The 23418-nt window shown below is 33.7% G+C and overlaps 1 pseudogene; it reads left to right on the forward strand.

Annotated features, from left to right (window-relative positions):
- Positions 1 to 243: 243 nt before the first annotated feature.
- On the forward strand, positions 244 to 23342 carry LOC120136970 (annotated as a pseudogene).
- The last annotated feature ends 76 nt before the right edge of the window (positions 23343 to 23418 follow it).

The following is a 23418-nucleotide window of genomic DNA, read 5'->3' on the forward strand; positions in this document are numbered from 1 at the left end:
TAGTTTAAATTATATTTTCATTTTTATTGAGTAATATAAATTATTAGACTAATTATTTTTATTTTACAGATTAAATCGTATTTGAGCGGTTTGATAAGTTTAGTTTAAATCTTATTGTTTTTTTGTAAATATGAATTAATTACACTATTTATTTTTATTTAACAGATTTTTTGTTTAATTTTTTTAATTTTGATTAATATTATAAATTGAAATATTTAATTTTTTTTATAGATTTGTTTAAGCATGGCAGATCAAAATGTTATTTTGAGACTAGATGATCGACATATTCCTAGTCATTTTGGAGCACTGGTATTATTATTGAATAATATAATTTATTTGAGAACAATGAATTAATTCAAATTCCATGGATTAATAAATTGCAGGATGACGAACAACGAGTCGTTCGTAGTCAAGTGAACATTTGTGATAAGCCATATAATCTTATTGTCCAGAATTTGCAAATGGTGGGCTTTTACGATGTAACATTTGTAAGAGAATATAACTTGGTCTCTGGTTTTATCAGTTCATTAATTGAACGGTGGAGACCAGAAACTCATACATTTCATCTTCCTTGTGGTAAATGTACGATCACTTTGGAGGATGTGGCTTTACAACTCGAGGTCCCTACAAATGGGATGACAATGGTGGGAAAAATGAGCAGGACGTGTTTGAAATATGCGGGGCGTACCTTGGGAAGGTGCATAAAAAAATAGTTACAAAAGGGTCACGTTTGAGGTTATAATGATTGGCGAATAAGTTTAAGCTTGGTTGTTATAATACTGAGCAAAACATTATATATGCAACTCGAGCATATATATTACAGTTGATTAGGGGAGTATTGATGCCAAATAAATCCGGTAATCTTGTTCATATACAATATCTTCCTTTTTTGGATAACTTTTTGAATACCTACCAGTATAGTTGGGGATCAGCAATATTGGTGTTCTTGTACTGCGAGATGTGCAAGGCGTCATTACTTGTAAATAATATGTGTACGATGGAAATCGGTGGATGTATGATGTTATTATAATCGTGGTCCTGGCACAAACTTCCATGGTTAACACCGATTAGTCGAACTGCATTTAACTTTCCTCTTGTCGGAAGGTAATATTTTGATTTAAAATATTTTCTTAAATTAATTAATGAATTTTTATAGGAAAAATAATTAGCGAATTTTATTTTGATTGGTATACAGATGGAGGCATAAAATAGAATGAACGGGGTTGGTGCACAATAATATGAAAGAGTTTAAATTTAAGATGGACATTAAATGCAAAGTTGTGGTATATAATTAATTTATTTAGTTTCTTATATTGTTTATTTATTTAGTTGAATCTTAGTATTATTTATTTAATTTTATTTTATAGTTTATATGAAGGCCATACGATGATGAAGAAATTATATCGTGTGTGCCGTAACATGTCTAGGAGGGTTGTCAATATTGGTGTGCTGTTACACCATTGATCCATTTCTCTTTTGTTGAGTTCCAATTTTTCGGTAGAGTGTTGAGGTAGTTCGGCTTGCACCAAACTATTTCGTAGATTCCAGAGAATCATGACGCTCCCCACATATTAGATGGGTGGGGTAGGCACAGAGAGGATTGGGTTGTGAGGCATGCCAACTATATCAATATTTGGAACAACAGAGCTTCATACTTGCCAACTCTCACTCCCATTCAAGCGGATGACTTTGACATCCAGAATTCGAATTACCTGAATTATTACTGGAATATGGAAAGTCGTTCTTGACAACGAACATAGAAAAACGACAATTTATACAATATAAGAAAATATTTGGTAAAGTCAAAAAACGAAGACGGAGTGGGAGTTCATCTCACCATGAAGCAGAGCGGCAATGGAAAATATCCCATTATAATCTTTTGGCGGTACAAGATCATTTCATTAAGTGTTTGGCAATTCTAGTGTTACGACCTACACTCCTCAGCTTATTCCTTTTCAATCACCCATGTTCTCTCCCATGTTTGGAGCAATATATAATTTTGATCAGATGACATTTTTTATGTCAAATACGAGTATTTGTCCTTAGGTGGGAGAGAAGAGTGGTGGTGGATATGTATTTACAACAACGAATCATATGCCCTTGGTGAATGAGCAAGTTAGTTATGATGAACAAACTCCTGAAGAATCGCAACAGCCACAACGAAACTGACATGTGTCTCGGCATTATTATTCAACAACACCCTGACACCGACAGAAGTTGTACACGCTTCTTTGATTTGTTGTATTTTTATTAATATTAAATAAAATATTGATATTATTCACATATAAATATTGATATTAATCATATTCATTCAAATATAACATCAACAAATATCCATCACATTAATTTATCTATTGATATTAATCACATTCATTCAAATATTGATATTAATCATATTCATTCAAATATAACATCAACAAATAGGCCAAAAATTCAATTATTTATTCAAATAGAAATAAGATTATTGTTGAGCCCTGTACCGTGGTAGGTTTGGAAAATTTTTTGATTGACCTTTCTCTTCAAATATCCACATATTCGATTTATATTTCTCTCTAATATGGATATCCATATTGGTATGAATACGAGTGGACTCAAGTCTACCCGTTGGACTTCTACGAAGCATTAGATTTGGCAACTCTTCATCATGATGCCTTTTTAGCAAATATGATTCATTTGGGATCTATCTAAACTTATGGTTGTAGACATTTAATATCCTTTGCGGGTGAAAACACTCATCAACATAGGTGTATGAATTTATTTCAATATGCATGCATGCAGCGACTATATGAGCACACATATATCTCCATGATTGAAAGCAGCCACAATCACACCATCTTTGTTGTAAATTAACTATGCTCATTCGTTGAGATGTATGCATGCGATGACAACAAAAGTATGTCCAATTCGATCGAAGTCATGAAAAAACATTGAGGTTATCAATCACTCATTTGATTCTATTGCTTCAACCACTGTCAGACCCAGATTTTACCTCGATTTATCATACACTCAATCTCTTTCCCTTTATTAGACCAAACTTTAGCCAACCTAAAGTACGTCTCTTTCACTACACTCGCTATTGGGAGATGGTGTGTACTTTTTAGTATTGAATTAATGGCCTCAGGAAGATTTGTTATCATGTCCGTATCACCGACCACCTATCACATCCCCCAACCCGTACTCGACCCAGATACGAATATGAGGTGTAACATTACATTTTAATGTTTTGACTCTTTGAAAATCTGACTAAAATTTGACATTTTATCTTTATTTTATTGGTGAAGCCCTCATTAACACGAGTTAAAATCAAAAATTAATATTAGACAATGAAAACAAATATTTAATATATTTACATAAACCTTAATTAGTATAGTTACAAAACATATCAGAGAATTTACGATTTAAACATTTGTAGTACATGCCAACAAAATTTCAAACTAACAAAATCACATACTGTTCAAATCGGTCTGATATGATCTTCTTCAAAGGTATGTTGTCCTGACCTAGCTTTACTCTACTGACTTCTTTGAACCTACGTGTGAAAACACTCACATGCTAAGTCTTTAACTTAGTGAGGCATAAATAAGCATAATAAAACATTAAAACATTCGCTTAAATATTTTAGGATAAACATTGAATAATGAAAACAAGATAAATTTCCTAAAAATAACATATATTTATATGCATTGTTCAATTCATATTAACTTGTTTAACTAGCCCAACGTATATCACTGAGAACTCAAGGTATGTGAGTACTTTGAGGTTATGCACTGTAATTGCAGTCGAAACTACTGTGTAGAATTTTGCACACAAGTGACACGTAGAATATGCACTGAAGTGACACATAGATTTGTCCCAAAGGACCGCGTAGAATTGTCCTAAACAACCACATAGAATTGTCACAAAGACCTAGGTAGATTCCCTCGACTCTTGGCATGGCAATTATACCGCTAATTCTCATAGCACATACTTTGGGCCTTAACTATATAATTATTTCACATAGCATTATTCAAATGATCATTTATTCACATAAAACACATATACTTAGTAACGAAATCAAAATAGTGCTTCTGAAATACAATTTAGGTAAAACCATAAAATTTAACATAAATAACTATTCAAAATTCTATTTTAGTTAAAAATAATTAGAAGTTGACTCATCACAAGTCTTCTTCCCTTTTATTAATACATTAAAGTAGTATGCACTAACATTTGCCTCACTTAAACCCTAAGCAAAAATCCTTTTCACTTTCGCTCAATCTCTTTATTACATCGATTCGTTCGGTACTTGATTTCAATCGAAATCTACACATTAACATGACCAAAATGAATACCCGATCTCAATTAATTATTAACCAATCATCATTTACATAAACTAAATAAAACACCTAATTCACAATTTCAGGTTGAACAGTATCGATACTCTACACCCAGTACCGATATTTTCCTTCTATGGTATCGATACCTACCTCAGTATCGATACCCAAATTGTATTATGGAATTTCCTCTTCAATTACAGTATCAGTACCCTATTATTGGTATCGATACCCCTAGTATCGATACTACCCTTCAGTATCAATTATGTTCATCCGATTTATACAATATCAATAATGTTCTCTTCCACTATCGATACCCTTACCCAGAATTCACTTATCTCACCTAAATCTCATATTTCTAGCTCCATTCATGATCTTAAACTCAATAACACTTATCATAACCAATTTTCATCACTTAAATTCCCTTTAAAATCCAAAATCATCACTAGAACACTTAAAACTAAAAATTACACCCATTTTTCAAACATGTTCCAATCCTTTCTAATACCCCAAACACCTTATTCAGACCTTTGACAAGTCAAATATATCATTAAAATCCAAATACTAATCAATTTTCATCAACTCACTTAAAAACCCTTTTTACCAAATCACCATTAACTCATCAATCCCATAGCTTATAATCACCTTTAAGCTTTCTTAAGCTTCTATACCACCCAAAGACTTAAAACCCGTTCAAAAATGCAAGAAACAACCAACTTCAAGAATTACTCACCTTGGCAATGGAGTTCATGATGGAAATAAATAAAAGGAGATGAAGAGAAGCTTATAGGTTTTCTCCTTTTCTCTTATTTCTTCACATGTTATATTAACATAAAAATGAATTTTAAATTCATTTCATGCCAAAAGACCATTTTAACCTTCCATCATTTGATCTTTGATAATATATCCTAAACCAAAAATTTCCAAATCAATCCTTGAACATTTCAATTTATCAAAATCAAACCGCTAAATTTTGAATTCTTACACTTTATTTACTGACCCAATGTTTAGGGTATTACAATTCTCCGCCTTAAGAAAATTCATCCTTGAATTTTCACTCTCTTTATAATCTCATACGGGCTGATAAATCTAGGATTGAAATTTCCCTTTCGACCAAAATGAAGCACTTTTTTTCAAGGAGATACTTTCAAAAACACTTTATCTCTCATTTGATACTCAGTCTCTTTTCTTTTCAAATCCGCATAGTACTTTTGTCTGTCTGCTGCCACTTTTGTTATGCTGTATCACCTGAACATTTTCTTCTACTTCTTTAATCAGATCAGGACTAAGAACATCTCAATCTTTTAATTCGAACCAATTAAGCGGTGTTCTATATTTTCTTCCATAAAATGCCTCATACAGTGCCATTTTAGTGCTCGATTGATAAATGTTATTGTACGCAAACTCTGCGAGCGGTAAATACTTCTCCCAAGATCCATGAAAATCAATCACACATGCCCTTAGCATATCTTCCAAAACCTGGATAGTCCGCTTAGATTGACCATCTGTATGTGGGTAAAATGATGTACTAAAGTTCAATCGAGTACCCAAGGCTTCATGTAAAGACTTCCAAAACCTTGAGGTGAACCTTGGATCTCTGTCAGATACTATTGAACTCGGCACTCCATGAAGTCGAACAATCCCCTTGATATATAGGTTGTCTTCGTCAATCTATCAACTATCACTCAAATTGTAATCAAAACACATACAGATCATGTGTAAATATAACATCGTTCACCATAGAAATAGTGGTGTCATATCTTAAGTGCAAACACCACCGCTACTAACTCAAGATCATGTGTCGGATAATTCATTTCATGTGGCTTAAGCTGTCTTGAAGCATAGGCTACCACCTTTCTATCTTGCATCAAAACACATCCCAAACCATTATGAGAAGCATCACTATAAATTGTATAGTCCTTGCCCGATTATGGTTGTACTAACACATGAGCCTCTATTAGAACCTTCTTTAAAGATTCAAAACTCTCTTGGCATTTATCCATCCAAATGAATGGCACATCTTTCCTCAACATCTTTGTCAATGGGGAGGTAATCATCGAAAAGTCCCTTGCAAACCTTCGATAATATCCAACTAATCCCAAGAAACCCCGTACTTCAAAAAACATTTCTTGGAATTTCCCAATCTATAATAGCTTTAATCTTCTGAGGATCCACCACAATCCCCTCTACATATACTACATACATGTCCAATGAATGCCACTTTAGGTAACCAAAACTCACACTTAGACAATTTAGCATAAAGCTTCTTATCTCAAAGTGTCTGAAGAATCACTCGAAGATGAGCGTCATGTTCTTCATTCGTCTTTGAATAAACCAAGATATCATCAATGAAGACAACAAGTAACTGACCGAGGTACGGTTGGAATACCTTATTCATAAGATCCATAAATATTGTCGGTGCATTAGTTAATCCAAACGGCATTACCACAAATTCATAATGGCTATATCGGGTCCTAAAATCCGTTTTTGGAATATCCTCTTCTTGTATCTTCAGCTGATGATAGCCAGGGCACAAATCAATTTTGGAGAACACCGAAGTTCCCTTGAGTTAATCAAATAAATCATCAATTCTCGGAAGAGAATACTTATTCTTTATTGTTACCTTGTTGAGCTGTCGATAATCAATATATAAATGCATCAAACCATCTTTCTTCTTAACAAATAGCACTGGCGCACCCCAAGGTGATACACTGGATTTGATGATTCCTTTATCCAATAACTCTTGCAAGTAAGTCTTTAACTCCCTTAGTTTGTTCAGAGTCATTCTATTAAGAGCCATCGAAATTAGTGACATTCCATACATTACCTCAATTTGAAATTCAATCTCTCTGTCTGGAGGTAATCCCGGTAATTCATCTGGAAACATATCTAGAAATTCTCTGACCGTCAGAATGTCCTCTAATCTTATCTTTGGGGCTCGAGTATTAATCACATTAGCAATAAAAGCTTGACATCATTGCAATATTAGCTTATTAGCCGACAATACTGATATCATTAGATAATGTATTTATTCTCTTGCTGACCACAATTATCTCTGATCCATCAGAACTTCTTAAAATTCTCTGACAGTCAACATTAGCATGGTAATGATACAACCAATCTATTCCCAATATAACATCAAACTTGTCAAAGGGTAATTTCATCAAATTAGAAGGGAATACAATTCCATGAATCCTTATAGGACACCCTCGACAAATCTGATTCACCGGAGTACTATGCCCTAGTGGGTTAGTTACAATAACATCACTACTTATAGCTTCTAACTGGATTCTGAAATCTCTCACTAATTTACTACTGATATAAGAATAAGTTGATCACGGGTCAATCAATACCAAAACAGGTTTATCAATTAATTTGAAAGTACCTTGATGATTTTCGGATCATCACAATCTTCATTAGTCTTAATGTTGTATACCCGAGCAGTAGCACACATTTCAAGTTGAGTTGTCGATTCAGATTGATTCCTTCACTTGCCTCATCCTCTACCTCTCTAAGATACAGTAGCCGATATCTCTAATTGTGCAGGCTCTTCAGTCATTAACGGAAAATCTCAGATAAAATGTCCAGTGTCCCCACATCTAAAACATGCTCCAGAGACCACTTGATATACACCACTATGATTTTTTCCACAATGCTGATATTAACTCGGCCTTCTAGCTCCTGATTCAGGTTATTGAGTCTGCCTAGCTCTCACAGGATTTGATCCTTTGCCTGAGGATACTATTGACTCAGATCTAGTTTGAGGTTGAAAACCCGAACCTCAGCTTCTCTTCGATTGTGATGCACTCAACGAGGCACCCGCTCTCTTGGTCAACTGGGTCTTTTTCTCCCCAAATCTTTTATTCTATGCTCACTCCAAGGATTTAGCTCCATTCACTACCTCTTGAAATGTAGAAAGATTCAAAGCTATTAGTAACATCTTCAATCTGGGCCGCAAACCCTCCACAAACCAATCACATGAATCTTTCTCAGTTGGGACCAATTCAGCTACAAATCTGCTCAATTTATTAAACTCAAACTCATACTCATATACAGTGTAACTCCCTTGCTTCAAATTCATGAACTCCTGCTTCATTTGTCTAATGAACTGATCATCAATATATATTTGTTCATGAACTCTTCCAGAAAGAACGTCCACATCACTTGATCACTAGGCACTTTCATTGTTATATTAGTCCACCATACACATGCATGAACTCGTAGAAGTGAGACTACTCCATCCAACTTCTCTATTTCAGAACAATAGAGACCATCAAGCATAATCTTCACATCATTTAGCAAAAGATCCGTAGAAATGAGACCTTCCTCAGTTTCTCGCTTAAACACGGGTGCTTCTAAACTTTTTAGCTAATTTGCAACATTCATCTTAGGATTCGGGGGAGTAGACGCTAGGAAACGCGTCAGAATCAAATTCAATGTCCAGAAAAATACTCCCTGATCTTGTACAGACAGTCCTGAGGGGCCTGTTATTCACCTTGCGTAGCTGGGGTAGGTGAATTGCTACTACCCTCTTTAACTCCATCTTCTGCTTCACTTCGGGAGCCCTCGTAGTCTGACATCTATTAAAATATAATCACTTAACTATATTAGCAAAGACATCATACTCATTACACTATCAGATCAGAGATTTTTTATATTTCGTTGGCATATACACCTTCTAAAATATAAATTACTTTGGTTTGAGTCTAAAATTGGTTAAATCGTAGCTATGATACCAACAAATGTCACACCCCCGACACGTACCCGACCCAGATACAAATTTGAGGTGTAATATTACTTTTCAACTCTTTGACTCTTTGAAAATCCGACTAAAATTTGACTTTTTATCTTTATTTTTAGTGGCGAAGCCCTCATTAACACGAGTTAAAATTGAAATTAATATTAGACAATGAAAAGAAATATTTAATATATTTACATAAACCTTAATTAGTATAGTTACAAAACATATTAGAGCATTTGCGATTTAAACATTTGTAGTACATGTCAACAAAATTTCAAATTAACAAGATCACATACTGTTTAAATCGGTTTGATCTGGTCTTCTTCAAAGGCATGTTGTCCTCACCTAGTTTTACCATGTTGGCTTCTTTGAACCTACGTTTGAAAACACTCACACGCTAAGTCTTTGACTTAGTGAGGCATAAATGAGTATAATAAAACATTAAAACATTCGCTTAAATATTTCAGGATAAGCATTGAATATTGAAAACAAGATACATTTCATAAAAATAACATATAGTTATATGCACTGTTCAATTCATATTAACTTGTTGAACTAGCCCAACATATATCACTGAGAACTCAAGGTATGTGAGTACTTTGAGGTTGTGCACTGTAATTACAGTCAAAACTGTCGCGTAGAATTTTGCATCGAAGTGTCACATAGAATATGCACCGAAGTGCCACATAGATTTGTCCCGAAGGACCGCGTAGAATTGTCCCAAAAGACCACATGGAATTGTCCCGAAGGACCGCATAGAATCCCTCTACTCTTGGCATGCCAATTATACCTCTAATTCTTAAAGCACATACTTTGGGCTTTAACCATATAATTATTTCACATAACATTATTCAAATGATCATTTATTCACATAGAACACATATACTCATAGTAATGAAATCAAAACAGTGCTTCTGAAATACAATTTAGGTAAAACCATAAAATTTAACATAAATATCTATTCAAAATTCTATTTTAGTTAAAAATCATTGGAAGTTGACTCATCACAAGTCTTCTTCCCTTTTATTAATACATTAAAGTAGTATGCTCATGATACATGCATCACAAGGCTCACATCAAAGGAAGAAGTAATAACTCTTCCAAATGATCCACTCGTCCAAGCCTTGTAAAAGAAGACCAGAACAATAGTAGACTTGCGAAGACCTTTTGAATGGGATACTGATCTTATTTGGTCAACATATCTTCTATATATACAACAGCCTATCACTTATATTTCCAACGGTTCTTGAATCGTATCAATCCGATATCGGGAACTCAAGATACATTCATTTTAGTGAAGACAACGCATGCAAAAAATCTTATGCGAGATTAATACGTGATTTTGTAAATATTACGAATTTTCAATATTTATATTGATCATTTGTAATATAATTTAATATAGAATGATACATCATCTTTTAGGATTATATTTATTATTTTATTAGAATTAAGGTTGAGTTAAAATATTTTTTTTAGTTATTATTATTTTATTAGAAATTAGAGTTAAGACATGTTTAGTTTGTTATTATTTTATTCATTAGTTATTTAGGACCTTTAGAACTCAACCCCTATATAAAGGAGGTTCCATTCAACTTTGTAAAACAAATTTCTTTGATTAATAATACAACGAGAGTTCGTTTTTGCAAGTGTTGATTACCTTGTGCCTTCGAAGCTTCTTTTCCTGGAGTTCTTTCAAGTTCTTGTGAGGGAGATTAATCTTGACACTCCAATTTTCCTTTTCATTATCACTAGGAGGATTGGTTAGAGTCATATTATCGAGTTTGCCTTTTCATTGCAACTAGGAGGGTTAGATAGGAAACTTAGAGCCATATTATCTAGTTTGCATTTTCAATGCGACTAGAAGGTTCGATATGACACTTATCCATCTATTTTCCACAAATCCATCCTCACCATTATCAACTTTACCGTTCACCTTCATAAGGGAGCCATCTTTTACTATTCATCCCCCTTTGTTCATCATCAGGTCTAGAACTTTCTAGGTTTGATTCTTCAACAATAGCAACGCTCATTAACCCGCCACCGCTCCCCTATCAATTGGTATCAGATTTAGGCTGATTCTTGGAAAGAAGCAAGCAATCTTGCTTGTTCTTGCACACAAAACCGTTAAGGTACCCCAACAGAGCTAGTTCACAAAAGATTCATCGTTTTAGGTTCTTTTTATTTTATTTTAATTTATATTCAAATCATTCTTGTTAGTTTGCTATTTTTTCATAAAAAAGGTTAAAAAATAAAAAAAAACAAAAAAAAATACGAAAATTCAAAAATTGCAAATGAAGGAATTTAGGGCTTATTTTCTCCATATCTCATATTTATCCTAAGATTAATATCCAGTCCAAAATTCACCCCAATCAGAGTTTATTAGAGCCTTCAAATACATAGTTCAAGTTTCATTAGTAAATTCGGTCTAGAATCTTGTCGAATTTCTTGAAAATTCTAAAGGAGGAATTTCGTGGTGAAAATTTTCATATTGAAACTAAATATATTGAAGATCATTCACACAAAAAAAATTAGAAATTTTAGAGATCATTAACATCATTGAACAAAGTGATCACGAAAAATATATTGTTTAAGGACTCACCGTTTAACAGAGTCTACTGGATACTACTGAAGTTATTTGGTTCTGAAAATTTACAGGTGGTTTATACACACATCTAACAAGATTCAAGAATTTTTCTAGAATGTTTGGACATCGATAAACCCTTAAAAAATATTGCTCAACTTTACCCAACGTTTTTTATGTTTCTGGTTTGGTTCTTTTTTTCTTTAACTCTTAGTGCTTTAAGTTCTTTTGTTTTCCTTTTTATTGTTATTTTACATTATCTAACACATTATCTTCCTTGTGTTAGTATGACTAAAGAGTTTTCATATTTCTTCATTCTTTGCATTCTCATTCTCTTGGAGTCTAAACCTTGTTTGGCCTCTTAGAGCTTTTAGGTTTTCTTATCGCCTTTGCTAGTAATCAAACTTCGATACGAACTGTGTAAGACTACTTGGTAAAGTGAGTTTTAAATAGTAAAAGATCGGCTTACTTGCCTCTCGATGTGTTACTTTCTTGGAGTGACTTGTGACGTTTCTTGCATTGTTGAATTTTCTTTCTTTTATTTTTATTTTACTTTAAAATTTTCTTTTGAGTGTTATGATTTCAGGATGGGCGATAATAACAACGAGACACTTACGGCTATCTTAGCCGTACTTCCACGACTCACGACTCAATTTGAAACAAGATTTAATGAACTTAACAATACCGTGAGAGAACAAAAAGAACCACAACTGGATATATTAAATAAGAATCCAAGACTAAACAATGCTAAACTTTTGGTACCCAAGAAAGCACAACCACGTTTCCAAGCACCCGAACTCTTTGTAAAACCAAAGTTCACAATCCCGTCTTTCAAAGGAGACAATGATCCGGACAAGTACATTGATCGGGAAGGAAAATTGATCTCATGTTCGCATACCATGATTGCCCCCAAGATGACCAAGTTCCTCTCATCACCATGGAATTCGAAGGATATGTTCACATTTGGTGGATGCGAACAAGAAAAAAGATCGATAACTTCCAAATTCAAACAATCACTTCTTGCACTGACCTCAAACAAACCATGAGGAAGTGATTCCTACCGACACATTATGCACGAGAAGTAAAACTACGATTGCACTGACTTCGACAAGGTAGAAGTTCAGTTGAAGACTACTACAAGGAGATGCAGTCCTTACTCAATAGGGCTAACATAACCGAAGAAGAAAATGACACCTTGTCAAGATTTGTCATCGCTTGAACTCAAACATCACTGATCTTCTTAACCTTTATGGGTACGAAAACCTTGAAGATATACTAAAGAAGGCAATAACAATCGGAGAACAAATCCAAAGAAGATTTCAATTCAAAGAACATTACCAAGGTACTTCATCCTCTTACCAAGGTAATCCTTCAAATCCTTCATCATCTTCTACTCCACCTTCTCTAAAAAAGTTGAGAGATAACAAACCTGACAAGGAGAAACAATGACCAATAAAGAATGACACACCTCCAGCCCCTAAAGATCAAATGAGAATTTGTGAGGAGGTAGGGAAAGCAAAAAAAGAAAAAACTGATAAAGAGGCAAAAATAAAAGAGGTCACTAGTTACAAAAGCCAAAAGAATAATGACCCATGGGAGGTGAGTAAACCTAATTGTGAGAAGAAAAGAGTGACTCAAGATCTATGTGTGAGCATAAAAGAATTGAGAGAGAATCTTCTTTACAAAAAACCTTGCATCCTTGTTCGCTTTAGGGAATCAATTGTTTCAATTTCTAACATTAACAAGGATTTGCCTAGTGTGTTTTCATCTCTTTTACAGGATTTTCGAGAAGTGTTAGGTGATCCACATGATGGATTACCACCGGAAAGAGGAAAACAAACCAATCTAATTCAAGGTTCCATCATACCTCATCAAACATACAATTTCGAAGAAACCAAAGAGTTATATTTGTTACAAAAAGCTACATCCAGGAAAGCCTTAGTCGTGGCGCCATCTTAATGACGAAACATGATTTGAACAACTCCACAGGCTTTATAGTTCGTGCACAGGGAATCCATATAAATGATGAAAAAGTGAAAGCAACACAGGACTGGCCCATACCATCTTCCATCACCAAGAGTTGTCGAATGGTGTTAGGTGACCCTCTTGACGGGTTGCCACCTGAAAATCCTAACACTATGCCATATCAATAAAGAGTCATGATTTATAAGAGTCCAAATGTAATTATTTTATTTCTCATTTTAATGATATTGTAACGTATTTCTTCTCATTTTTACAAGGTAAGACTCTTGAAGTTGTCATTCATTCTAGACACAACTCCTTTAAGTGCATAAAAGACCGAGGTAAGTAAAACACAGTAGATGATGTACTACCACGAAGGTTTTGCAGTCAAAAAAATCTCCTCCTGAGAATTCTTAATTCATAAACCACACTTAGGAGACTTAATGGATTACTTTCACAAACCAGTTGACATGTTTTTCAACACTCATTCTCGCCACACACGAGTCAAACCATGGAGAGAATATCTGAAGCAATCATAATGAAAGCCAACAGTAGCCGATGCCATATTGAATTTCAACCTAAACATCAGTTTACAAGACTTTTATGCAATGATTTCAAGACTACAAGAAATCAATCCCTACAAAGAAGAAACCTCTACTAAAACGCATAAAGACACATCACATTGATCCTGGTAAATGTTTCACAAGTTTTCCTTTCAACACATCTAATTCTATTTCTCTTGGATTTTCAGATTCGAGGATGAAAATCCTTTTGAGGAGTGGGGGAATGATACATGTACCAGAGTCCATAATACATGCTTCTTTGGACTAATGTTTCTAATCGAACCTATTAGAAGAACAAAATCTCGATGATTCAAAGCATATCTATTCTATAAGCATAATGTGAATGAATCATTAAACGATTCTAATATTGCTCCCTTTAATGTTTTAGATTCGAGTTTGAATCTTTTTTGAAGAAAGGGAGGATGATACATGCATCACAAGGCTCATATCAAAGGAAGAAGTAATAACTCTTCCAAATGATCCACTCGTCCAAGCCTTGGAAAAGAAGACTAGAACAACAATAGACTTTCGATGACTTTTTGAATAGGATAAGGATCTTATTTGGTCAACATGTCTTATGGAGATACAACCATCTGTCTCTTATTTTTCCAACGGTTCTTGAATCTCATCAATCCGATATCGGGAACTCAAGATACATTCATTTTAGTGAAGACAACGCATGCAGAAATTCCTATACGAGATTAATACGTGATTTTGTAAATATTACGAATTTTCAATATTTATATTGATTATTTGTAATATAATTTAATATAGGATGATGCATTATCTCTTAGGATTAGATTTATTATTTTTATTAGAAATTAAGGTTGAGTTAAAACATTATTTTTAGTTATTATTATTTTATTAGAAATTAGAGTTAAGACATGTTTAGTTTGTTATTATTTTATTCATTAGTTATTTAGGACCTTTAGAACTCAGCCCCCATATAAAGGAGGCTTCATTCAATTTTGTAAAACAAATTTCTTTGATTAATAATACAACGAGAGTTCATTTTTGCAAGTGTTGATTGTCTTGTGCCTTCGAAGCTTCTTCGCATGGAGTTCTTTCAAGTTCTTGTGAGGGAGATTAATATTCACACTCCAATTTGCCTTTTCATCGTGACTAGGAGGGTTGTTAGAGCCATATTATTGAGTTTACCTTTTCATTACGACTAGGAGGGTTCGATAGGACACTTATAGCCATATTATCGAGTTTGCCTTTTCATTGCGACTAGGACGGTTTGATAGGACACTTATTTTCCACAAACCCATCCTCACCATCATCATCTTTACCATTCACCTTCATAAGGGAGCCATCTTCTACTATTCATCCCCCAAAGCTCACCTAAATCTCATACTTGTAACTCTATTCATGCCCTTAAACTCATAACACTTATCACAACCAATTTACATCACTTAAATTCCCTTTAACATCAAAAATTTTCACTAGAACACTTAAAACTAAAAATTACACCCATTCTTCAAACATGTTCCAATCATTTCTTATTCAAACCTTTGAAAAGTCAAATATATCATTAAAATCCAAAAACTAATCAATTTTCATCAACTCCCTTAAAAACCCTTTTTACCAAATCACCATTAACTCATTAATCCCATAGCTTCTAATCATCTTAAATATTTCTTAAGCTTCTATACCACCAAAAGACTCAAAACCAATTCAAAAAAAAATACAAGAAACAACCAACTTCAAGAATTACTCACCTTGGCAATGGAGTTCACGGTGGAAATGAAGAATAAAAGATGAAGATATAGCTTCTAGGCTTTTCTTTTCCTTTTCTTCTATTTCCTCACATGTTATATTAACATAAAAATGAATTTTGAATTCATTTCATTCCAAAAGATCATTTTGCCCTTCTATCCTTCAATCTTTTGATAATATATGCTAAACCCAAAATTTCCAAATCAATCCTTGAACATTTCAATTTATCAAAATCAAACCGTTAAATTTTGAATTCTTACACTTTATTCACTGACCTGATGTTTGGGGTATTATGCGACCACTTTTTCCGCTCGATTTTCGAAGCCCACTTCCAAACACGTTCATATGTGATGTAACACTCATAGCCTATATATGTCTCGTAATACAAGCTGCATATGTTACATCAACTCAACTGACATTTTGCTGAACTTAAATGCTTAAAATTTCGTTCTAAACCCTAAACCCTAATTAGGCCAAAGCATGTACACATCAAATTAATCATCATACATGCCTTAGAATTAATCTTCAACATAAAAAATATAAAAATTCATAATAAATTCTTCAAAACTATACAACCTTACATAAACCCTAACTTTCAATCTCAACATATAAGCATCTTCACCATGAAATATTGGTACCAAATGATAGATAATTTGAAGTAGAACATTTTTCTGTTTCACAAAGTTTTCAAAATCTTACTAAAATAGCTCAAAAAATGAAAAGAATTTTTTTTCTTACCTTGAAGGGGTTCACGGCAGCTGCTGATGGAGGAAGAAGAATTCTAAAATTCTCTAGACATTCTTTAATACACATGGAAATTTAACCAATTTAATTAAATTTAAAATTCAATTCTTGAGAATTTCCATTTTTGCCATTAATGAATTTTAAAATTTACCAAATGCCATTGTCATATTCTCCATTAAAATATTCTTTGGTCAAAGATGAATCAACTTGGCTTTGAATTTCTAATTTGGCCATGCAAGTTTCGAAAATGGCATTTTAGTCACAAAAATTCCACTAGTCAGTCAAATCTGAAAAATTACACTATTCTGAGCCAAATTTCTCTTATCTAAAATATGAAAATAACATTTACAACCATTTTATAACATCTTTCAAATTTTAAAAAAAATCCGGTTCAATCAGATTATCTGATTTCAATATCGAACTTTATCGCTTTATAACTTTTAACACAAATCCCGTATCGAAAATCTGATTATCATAAAAATCCTCATTTTAAGCCAAATTGTTCATTTTCGAGCTCAAATCTATAAATTTTTAAAATTACATTTCTAGTCCCTAAACTTTTCACACTTTATACTTCAACCACTAAACTTTCAAAATTTTCATTTTAATCACTAGTCAAAATATGAGGTATTACATGTGACCTTCAAATTATCCAATCTCTTATCAAAATTTGGTTGGCATAGTTCATATCATGTTTCATAATATATATTGTGCTAATGTCATTTTAGAAACAAACTTTAAAAAATGGATATACATGTTGAAAATAAAACTTACCCATGCTGACTATCTCACAACGAATGCAACTGTTATGAAACTTCTCAATACAATTCTTATCAATATGACGGATACAATATGCGTGATATGCGTGCGGAGGTGTCCAATGACTTCTTGGTCGTTCAATTGCTGCCAAAAGGCCTGTTCCTCGATCGGATATAAAAAAATTGGGTGTCGGGGACCAAGTTTTAATTTGTCTTTAATCTTCAAATTAATCATATTATTATTATTATTTTAATTTTGATGCTTTTTAGCTCTGTTTTTGTGATTGAATTTCCGGTTTTCATTTCATTTCTCCATCAAATTATCGTAGTTTCATGCTAAAATTTCATTTCCTAGTTCGTTACTCAATACAAGTCATACAAGTCGAAACAAAGGGAGTACTGACTATCTTTGGTTGATGTGTTGTGCAGGCCGAAAGTCAAATTGCTGGATCAAATAGATAATGGAGTACCGACTCCATCTGCTATCATAAATTTCAAAAAGCAAAAACGAGGTGGAGATGGAAGACAATCTATAGCTGAACCATATACAGGTCTAGAGTTCAATACGGCTAATGAAGCATACGAATATTATCAAACATATGCTGAAAGTGTTGGGTTTCGAGTTCGGATCGGCCAGCTGTTTCGCTCAAAGAATGATAGGTCAATTACTTCTCGAAGATTTGTGTGTTCAAAAGAAAGCTTCCAGCACCCCTCGAGAGTAGGTTGTGGGGCATTTATGAGGATTAAGAGGAAAGACTCGGGAAGTTGGATGGTAGATCGTCTTAATAAAGATCACAATCATGATCTCGAAATGCAAATGGTGTATGAGAAAAAAATTTCCACAGCTTCGAAGAAATTCATAGAAGAAGAAACCGATGCCATGGTCTCTATGGATCTCAGTGAAATGAATAACGGAAAGATTACCAAAAGAAGCCGAGAGAACAATATTGGAACTGATTGGTACCCTGTACTTTTAGAGTAATTTTCAAACCAGACAAGCAGAAGAAACCGGATTCTTTTATTCAGTGGAGGTTGACAATGGTAGTTGCCAGAGTGTCTTTTGGGCGGATGGCAGATCTAGATATTCATGCGGTCAATTTGGTGATGTCATTATTTTCGATACTTTGTACAGGAAAAGTAACTATGCGGTGCTGTTTGCCACATTCGTTGGATTAAACCATCACATGCAGCCAGTGCTTCTTGGATCTGCTTTGATTGCTAATGAATCGAAGGAGTGCTTTACTTGGTTTTTTCAAACATGGTTTAAGGCAATGTCTCGGTGCCATCCTAAGTCGATTATTGCCGATCAAGACATGGCCATCCAGCAAGCAATTGCCGAAAATTTTCTGGTACTCATCATCGTTTTTCATCGTGGCAGATTAGAGCCAAGGAACGGGAGAATCTACGGTCAATGCCTACTGAATTTAGGTACGAGTATGAAAAGTGCATTTATGAAAGCCAGACAACCGTTGAGTTCAACACCACATGGAATTCACTTATAAATAAATACAGCTTGAAGGGAAATGTTTGGTTACAACATATGTACGATAAACGTGAAAGTTGGGTTCCGTTGTATTTACGGGGAAAGTTTTTCGCCGGCATCCCTATAGATGAAGGTGTCGAATCATTCTTCCGTACACTTGTAAATGGCAAAACGTCGCTAAGGGAGTTCATTCCCCAATATGAACAAGGACTCGAGCAACGACATGAGGAGGAAAATAAGGAAGATTTCAACTCTTTCAATTTGCAGGCCTTTTCACAAACAAAAGAAGCAATAGAAGAACAGTGTAGACGGCTCTATACTTCCACCATCTTCAAAATATTTCAAGACGAGTTTCTACAATCCTACAGTTATTTTGGGATAAAGACTTACGAAGAAGGGACAATCTGTCGTTACTTGGTAAGAGGGTTAACTATCATAACCATTTTTAATGTAGAACAATTATTTATTGTTTTTAAAAACATTTACGACTTTAATTTTAGAAAATTGGATGATTTTTGGATTAATTTGAATAGAGTCGCCATCAACCTTTAAGTTATGTAGGTTGAATACCTAAAAATATATTTTTAAAATAATGTTAAGAAAAATCGTTTTTAAAGACAAAAAGCTGATATGCGTTTACCAAAGATTCGATTAAAACGGGTTCGGGAATCGGTTACGCGTGGAGAAATATTAGCACCCCCACAGTGCCCAAAATTAGTACTGTGTCGCTTATACGTTGTCGTAATGATGGAAATCCTGAATCAAATATAAAATTAAAATATAATTTATTTATTGAACTTTGATTAATTTGCTTCGAATTAATTAAATAGAGAAAATTCTTAACTCGAAAAGAAATCTCGAAATTAGCAATCTTCCATCGGGAAAGCTAACTCGACTATTTATTATCCGTAAAAAATATTCACCCATCGATAAATATGCGAATCAAATATAAATTGAAAAAGGACATTTGCATAAAACAAAATTAATTGCTATATAAAACATATTGAACCGTAAAAAAAATAAACAATATACTCAAGATTTATTTCAAGTTCTTATTTCCTTCAAATGTCGCATCGAATTGTATCACTTCGATCAAGTGACACTTTTCACGCCCGTTCTATAAATACTTGCTCTTGAAATTATTCGAATGAAATATTTAAAAATATTAACATCAAGTACAAGAGATATTGACAATAGGGCATTTTAAAAAATGAACTCGTTAAATAAGATCAAACAAAATAAATAAAACACTAATAATATACTAAAATACATGTAAGTAATATGATATGTAAAACCCATGGTTTTCAGAACCCGGACCGGTTAGCGAACCGGTCATGCTACCGGTTCACTGGTTCAACCGGTCGAACCGGTCCGACCGGTCGGAAGAATCGGACGACGTCATAATTATTTAAAAAATTAAATAAAAATACCAAAAATATTTAATAAAAAATAATTTTTGTTATCACAAGTCATATTCAAAGCAAGTCATAACATATATAAGTTAAAAACCATAAAATCAAGTGAAACAAAATGATTCAAATTAACTACAACATAATATTTAAGGTAAAACATATCAAATAATAAATATAATTATATAACTATAATTAAAAAAATAAATTTGGGGTTAAAAAAATCATAACAAAATTATATAACTATAATTATATAACTATTCATTCACTTCAATCAAGCTCGAATTTTAGGCTTCAATCGAGCTTCTAATTTTTTTTGAGTTCAAGCATTTTTTAGTTCAAGTTTCAATATTATATTTCGAGTTTGAGTTTAACTTGATAATTTTTAGCTTGTGAGTTTGAGTTGAATTGAGCTTACTTTTAAAGTTTTCAAGTTTAAGTCGAGCTCAGGCAATACTCGAGTTCGACTTGGCTCGTTTAACAAACGACGTTGTTTGGTTTAATTTTTTTAAAAAATAAATTAAAATCCCGGTTTTTTTCGGTTTTTAGCCGGTCCGGTTCTAACGGTTCAGCGGTTCTGGCCGGTTCACTAATAGCGGTTCAACCGGTTTAGATTGAACCGGACTAAGCAACGGTTCCCGGTTGAACCGGCCGGTCCGGTCCGGTTTTCAAAACAGAGATAAAACGCATTATCTTACAATAAAATAATAAAAAACTATGATATGCATATGGTAATATGCGCATGTACAAAATATGTGTAAGTCAAGGACTAATATATAAATATAGAATCATTGGAGATTGGAATGTAAACAAATGAAACTAAGCATACTAAACAACAACAATAATCAGGACAAAAATAAGAAATATTAAATAATAAAACACTAAGGATACAAACAAACCACAAATAATTTATGGAACCCACAATTCTTTTCACCTATTATTCAAGATTTTGCTTTGGTTTCTGCTTCATGAAATGTAATCTAAATATGTCCACAAGGGAGTTGAAAAAGAGCAAAAAAGGTTAAAGAAATTGTAGATCAGTGCCGAAAAGTTTTACAACTACTTTATTTATATTTATAGGATAAAAATGTTTATATAAAAAATTATAAAATATGATCCTTTTATTTAATTGATAATAAAATGAGGTATAAATTCAAACTCAAAATACCTATCTACAAATGTGATGAGTTGAAATAAAAACTATTCATGATATTTTTTTTAAATATAATGATAATAACATTGAACATATAAAAACACAGCCAATACTCAAATATTATATAATAATTATAATAGAATGATAATAAATCCAAAATATTATGAAGGATTAAAATATGAACAATTAAAATATCATACCCTAAATAGGAACTCAACAAAAATATACAACAACAAAAATGATTAAAAATGAAAACGTAACAATTTATGTTGCTTAAACGTGAATAAACTAAAATACAATGGCCCAAACATAAATAAAATAAAAACATTAAAAAGGAAACATTGACATAATTATAACATAGAATAAAATAAGTACTCAAAATAAAAGGAATTTAAAGTTTCATTGGCGACCGAAATACCAGTATTACAAAAGTTTAGAGGCCCTGAATGTAAATATCCCATGCGTGAAATTACATATTACCCCTTTTGTCAAACTACGTCGTTTTGAACTTGCTATATAACTCCAACACAAAGCAAATATTAACTCATTTTTTCATTTTACTCGGTTTTAAATCGAGAGAGGAGAGAGAATTTCAAACTCTCTCAACTCCCTCATCGGAGAGGAGAAATCCGTCGTTCACTAACGCCAACCCACGACGGCGCACGGTGGTTCGCGGTGGCCGGAGAAACCCAACCCCTCTCAAAAGGTTCGTCTTTCTTTCCTCAAGCTTAATCTCAACCTAGTTCATTCTAAAACTCACTCTAGGCTCCCAGATCTAGAAGTTTACCTTTCGAAGAAACGTTGAAATTCGGCGGCTTTTGGTGTTCCACGGCCTCCGACGGACAATACCCCTCGGTAAGCTCTCTCTTTTCCTTCTCTATTTTTCGATTTTCCCCAAACCCGAATCTTTTTCCTTTTTTTTCCTTTTCCTTCCCCTGTTCGAATCCCCCAATCCTCTCTCCCCTTCGAAACTGGTTGCCTCCATTTATATAATGAGTTTTGGGTTGCTTTTGTAATGGATTCCCCACTAGTTGATGAATAATGGTAGGATAGCACACTGATTTTCTGGTATTTGGTTTTAAAAAAATATGTTTAGTGGATGAGTGATTTGTGTTTTTTTAGTTATTATTTGGCAGGTGTTGTTTGACGTAATTCATGACGATGGCAGCTTCAGGAATCATCATCTGCGATGGCTCGGCCTGGTGGAGAGGGGCGGTGGATTACACACACCGGTGATGGGAGATGAATAGTCGGCGTCGGCTGGCTTCATTTTAGGGTTTTAAAAACCTTAAATTTGATGGGTTATCACATTGGGCCGGTTCGGGTTAGCTCCAAGTACTGGGTCGAACCTGGATCCGGGTCGGGTCTTGAATGCTGGTTTGGGTAGTTGGATCACTTGTAATTATTTGGAGCTTGTAATCTGGGCTGCAAGGTTGCTGGGCTTGAGCCTGCATAAATGTAAAATAATAATAATAATAATAATAATATAACTAATTATATTTTTGTTTGACCCGGACAAAAATAAGTGTCTACGACGGTCCGGGAATGAGAACGACAAACACGCTGTCACCTTCAGTGCGGCCAACCTGAGCGTTAATTGTAGCTATCAGATGTTCGAATTCGAAGGTGTGCTCTGCCGACACTTCTTGAAGGTGTTCAAACTGTTGAACATAAGAGAACTTCCTTCTCAGTATATCTTACCTTGGTGGTCGAGAAATGCCGAGTACCGCATCCTATGCGTGCCAAGTCGAGGGTAAGCTCCCAATAACTAAAGGCCTTGATGGTCTGGTGTTAGAGAGAAACAGCTTGTAAATAAGTAGAATGTGGGACAACATCTGTAGAAAAATTTGAACTTGCATACGAAATTATGCGTGAAGGTGGGAAAAAACTTCATTGAAACTTGCCTGTATGTTTGAATGGCTTGTGTATTTTTTAGTTAGTGTTTGTGCAATTGATTCAACAATGACTTTCGTTTTAGGCTTTTAGCTCATG

The sequence above is a fragment of the Hibiscus syriacus genome, unplaced genomic scaffold (genome assembly GCF_006381635.1).
Source record: "Hibiscus syriacus cultivar Baekdansim isolate YM2019G1 unplaced genomic scaffold, ASM638163v2 tig00110641_pilon, whole genome shotgun sequence".
NCBI lineage: Eukaryota > Viridiplantae > Streptophyta > Magnoliopsida > Malvales > Malvaceae > Hibiscus > Hibiscus syriacus.